Source organism: Colobus angolensis, unplaced genomic scaffold, assembly GCF_000951035.1.
Source record: "Colobus angolensis palliatus isolate OR3802 unplaced genomic scaffold, Cang.pa_1.0 Scaffold97, whole genome shotgun sequence".
Classification (NCBI taxonomy): domain Eukaryota; kingdom Metazoa; phylum Chordata; class Mammalia; order Primates; family Cercopithecidae; genus Colobus; species Colobus angolensis.
In genome coordinates, this window is record NW_012123709.1 from 6,964,299 (window position 1) to 6,969,356 (window position 5,058).

A 5,058-nucleotide genomic window follows, 5' to 3' on the forward strand; every position below is an offset into this window, starting at 1 on the left:
CACCGCTTTAAATGTGTCCCAGAGATTCTGATATGTTGTGTCTTTGTTCTCATTGGTTTCAAAGAACATCTTTATTTCTGCCTTCATTTCATTATTCACCCAGTAGTCATTCAGGAGCAGGTTGTTCAGTTTCCATGTAGTTGTATGGTTTTGAGTGAACTTCTTAATCCTGAGTTCTAATTTGGTCGCGCTGTGGTCTGATAGGCAGTTTGTTGTGATTTCTGTTCTTTTTACATTTGCTGAGAAGTGCTTTACTTCCACTTATGTGGTCAGTTTTAGAATAAGTGTGATGTGATGCTGAGAAGAATGTATATTCTGTTGGATTGGGGAGGAGAGTTCTGTAGATGTCTATTCCGTCAGCTTGGTGCAGAGCTGAGTTCAAATCCTGCATATCCTTGTTAACCTTCTGTCTCATTAATCTGTCTAATATTGACAGTGGGTGTTAAACTCTCCCATTGTTATTGGGTGGGAGTCTAAGTCTCTTTGTAGGTCTCCAAGGACTTGCTTTGTGAATCTGGGTGCTCCTGTATTGGGTGCATATATATTTGGGATAGTTAGCTCTTCTTGCTGAATTGATTCCTTTACCATTATATAATGGCCTTCTTTGTCTCTTTTGATCTTTGTTGGTTTAAAGTCTGTTTTATCAGTAACAGGATTGCAAACCCTGCTTTTTTTTTTTTCTTTCCATTTATTTGGTAGATCTTCCTCCATCCCTTTATTTTGAGCCTATGTGTGTCTTTGCACATAAGATGGGTCTCCTAAATACAGCACACCAATAGGTCTTGACTCTTTATCCAATTTGCCAGTCTGTATCTTTTAATTGGGGCATTTAGCCCATTTACACTTAAGGTTAATACCGTTATGTATGAATTTGATCCTGTCATTATGATGCTAGCTGGTTATTTCACCTGTTAATGGATGCAGTTTCTTCCTAGCATCGATGGTCTTTGCATTTTGGCATGTCTTTGCAGTGGCTGGTACTGGTTGTTCCTATCCATGTTTAGTGCTTCCTTCAGGAGCTCTTGTAAGGCAGGCTTCGTGGTGACAAAATCTCTGAGCATTTATTTGCTTGTCTGTAAAGGATTTTATTTCTCCTTCACTTACGAAGCTTAGTTTGGCTGGATATGAAATTCTGGGTTGAAAATTCTTTTCTTTCAGAATGTTGAATGTTGGCCCCCACTCTCTTCTGGCTTGTAGGGTTTCTGCCAAGAGATGTGCTGTTAGTCTGATGGGCTTTCCTTTGTGGGTAACCTGACCTTTCTTTGTGGCTGCCCTTAACGTTTTTCCCTTCATTTCAACCTTGGTGAATCTGACAATTAAGTGTCTTGGGGTTGCTCTTCTTGAGGAATATCTTTGTGGTGTTCTCTGTATTTCCTGAATTTGAATGTTGGCCTGCCTTGCTAGGTTGGGGAAGTTCTTCTGAATAATATCCTGAAGAATGTTTTCTAACTTGGTTTCATTCTCCCTGTCACTTTCAGGTACACCAATCAAACGTAGATTTGGTCTTTTCACGTAGTCCCATATTTCTTGGAGGCTTTGTTCGTTTCTTTTCACTCTTTTTTTCTCTAATCTTGTCTTGCTTTATTTCATTAATTTGATCTTCAGTCACTGATATCCTTCCTTCTGCTTGATTGAATCGGCTATTGAAACTTGTGTATGCTTCACGAAGTTCTCTTACTGTGATTTTCAGCTCCATCATGTAATTTAAGCTCTTCTCTACACTGGTTATTCTAGTTAACCATTTGTCTAACCTTTTTTCAAGGTTTTTTGGCTTCCTTGCGGTGGTTGAGAACATGCTCCTTTACTTGGGAAAGTTTACTACCGACCTTCTGAAGCCTACTTCTGTCAACCTGTCAAACTCATTCTCCATCGGGTTTTGTTCCCTTGCTGGTGAGGAGTTGTGTTCCTTTTGTGGAGAAGAGGCGTTCTGGTTTTTGGAATTTTCAGCCTTTCTGCTCTGGTTTCTCCCCATCTTTGTGGTTTTATCTACCTTTAGTCCTTGATGTTGGTGACTTATAGGTGGGGTTTTGATGTGGATGGCCTTTTTGTTGATGATGATGCTATTCCTCTCTGTTTGTTAGTTTTCCTTCTGACAGGCCCCTCAGCTGCAGGTCTGTTGGAGTTTGCTGGAGGTCCACTCCACACGCTGTTTGCCTGGGTATCACCAGCGGCGGCTGCAGAACAGCAAATATTGCTGCCTGATCCTTCCTCTGGAAGCTTCGTCCCAGAGGGATACCTGCCTGTATGAGGTGTCTATCGGCCCCTATGAGGAGGTGTCTCCCAGTTAGGCTACACAGGGATCGCGGACCCACTTGAGGAGGCAGTCTGTCTGTTCTCAGATCTCAAACATTGTGCTCGGAGAACCAGTGCTTTCTTCAGAGCTATCAGACTGGGAAGTTTAAGTCTACAGAAGTTTCTGCTGCCTTTTGTTCAGCTATGCCCTGCCCCCAGAGGTGGAGTCTGTAGAGGTTAGCAAGCCTTGCAGAGCTGCGGTGGGCTCTGCCCAGTTTGAGCTACCCGGGCCACTTTGTTTACCTACTCAAGCCTCAGCAATGGGAGACGCCTCTCCCACCGCCAGGCTGCTGCTTCACAGGTCTATCTCAGACTGCTGCACTGACAGTAAGCAAGGCTCCGTGGGCATGGGATCCGCCAAGCCAGGCGCGGGATAGAATCTCCTGTTCTGCTGTTTGCTAAGACTGTTGGAAAAGCGCAGTATTTGGGCAGGAGTATCCCATTTTTCCAGGTACCATGTGTCATGGCTTCCCTTGGCTAGGAAAGGGAAATCCCCCGACCTCTTGTGCTTCCCTGGTGTGGTGACACTCCGCCCTGCTTTGGCTCACCTTCTGTGGGCTGCGCCCACTGTCCAACCAGCTCCAGTGAGATGAACCAGGTACCTCAGTTGGAAATGCAGAAATCACCCATCTTCTGCATTGATCACCCTGGGAGCTACAGACCAGAGCTGTTCCTATTAGGCCATCTTGGAACGGACTCATCACCGTCTCTACTTCTTGATGTCCTTGGTATTGCCAGTTCCTAAACTTTTGGGGGATTCTTCATTTAACTTTCCTCATTGCCAGTTTAGGATCTGGCTGTCTCACATCTGCTGAGTCAGTTACCACTTTTATTTATTTATGTATTTATTTATTTATGTTTTGAGATGGAGTCTTGCTCTGTCACCCAGGCTGGAGTGCAGTGGCATGATCTTGGCTCACTGCAACCTCAGCCTCCCGGGTTCAGGTGTTTCTCTTGCCTCACCTCCCAGGTAGCTGGGATTACAGGTGCCCGCCACCACGCCCTGCTAATTTTTGTATTTTTGTAGCAACAGGGTTTCACCATGTTTGCCAGGCTAGTCTCGAACTCCTGACCTCAGGTGATCTGCTCGTCTCAGCCTCCGAACTTACTGGGATTACAGGCATGAGCCACCACACCTGATCCAGTTACCACTTTTAGCTTTGCAGTTTCCAAAATGTTGTTACCATCACCTGAACTTCTGTCTTTGTCCTCATGGGTTTTATGTCTTTACAAACCTTTTATTGTCATTTATATCGGGTTTCAAGGAAGGGTAGAGGTAATTGCATGGGTTCAATCCATTATCTTTTTAACTAAAAGTCCCCTTTTTTGAAAAAGAAAAAAATCTTACATTGTAGCATTGTGGACAAGACCCTTTATGATCTTTTATCTCGCCTCGTTTAACTGCATAAGCTCCAGCCACAAGTATCTGCTTAAGAGACTGCCAAACAGTATTGGGTCATGCCTTTCAGTTCTGCACATGCTATTTTCTCAGTGTGCTGTTTGTCCTTTAAGACCGTTCTTGGTTAAACTTTGCTAATTTGTCTGAGTGTCTTTCTGTCAGAGTACTTATTGTATTATTGCAGTTATTTATTTAGTTTTCAAAAAAATCTCACTCTAGAGGTTTCTTAACCTGGGATGGAGGTGGAAGGGTCATCCATGAATTAGCTGTAAGAAATATTAGAAAATGCTGAAATTATTTGTAAAATTTCATGTGTATGTTCATATTTTTGGAGAATTGAGAATATGCCTCAGAAATACTTGTGGAGCTTTTGAAAAATATAATTGCTTTGGGCTCCACTGCAGAGAGAGACATACTGAGTTACAGTCTCTTAAGTTAGGACCCACAAAAATCTATATTCAAAAAATTTTCTAAATGATTCTTTAAAACAGGATCTCTGAGCATCGTCTACATTAACACCAGGGCCTGGCTTATATTAAATGCTTAGTAGGTGTTTAAAGAAAGAATAAAGGAGGAACTTAAGTTCAGGGCATGACCTGAAATAAATTTCCAATGTGAAACCAAAGTGCAAGTGAGAAAATCACAAATTTCCTCTGTTACATAATTAAGTCATAGCATTTGTTTCCATCACCACCCTCTCTTTACACCCTCTTTAGATGTAATTAGTAAAATAGAAGGGCATGGATTTTTTTTTTTCCCAAAGGTAGAAGAGAACTTTGGAGAGCTGTCTGCAAAAATGAAAGGAGAATTTAAGGATTAGCCATAGGACAAGTCAGTTGTATGTAGTCCAATTTTGGTTCCTCTCATTGCTTAGGGTTGTATTTGACCCAGTGATTTAGTTGCACGGTTTTAGGTTTCTGTACATTTGGATGTCGCAGATACCACTATCTTACATACCTTATTTCATAACCTGTGCATTTAATAAATGGCTAGTGAGATAGAAAATGGGGAGATTGATGTGTTGCTTTGGCAAAAATAACAATAACAATAATAATAATAATAATACAATATTATTGTAACTGGTTCCAACTAAAGAATGAGGACAGCCTGGTCACAGTGGCCCACACCTGTAATCCCAGCACTTAGGGAGGCAGAGGTGGATGGATCACCTGAGGTCAGGAGTATGAGATCAGCCTGACCAACATGGTAAAACCCCGTCTCTACTAAAAATATATAAAATTAGTCGGGCATGGTGGCACAAGCCTGTAATCCCTGCTTCTTGGGAGGCTGAGGCAGGAGAATCGCTTGAACCCAGGAGGTGGAGGTTGCAGTGAGCCAAGATCAAGCCATTGCACTCCAGCCTGGAC

General features: G+C 42.5%; 1 protein-coding gene across 1 annotated transcript in view; it reads left to right on the top strand.

Moving 5' to 3' along the window:
• The first annotated feature begins 2,834 nt into the window (after nt 1-2,834).
• Nucleotides 2,835-5,058, top strand: part of KATNBL1 (katanin p80 subunit B-like 1) — a 28,581-nt gene continuing 26,357 nt past the window's right edge. The window contains exon 1 of the mRNA XM_011932690.1: nt 2,835-3,020. The gene's annotated coding sequence lies outside the window, so the exon portion shown is untranslated. The remainder of the gene's footprint in view (nt 3,021-5,058) is intronic.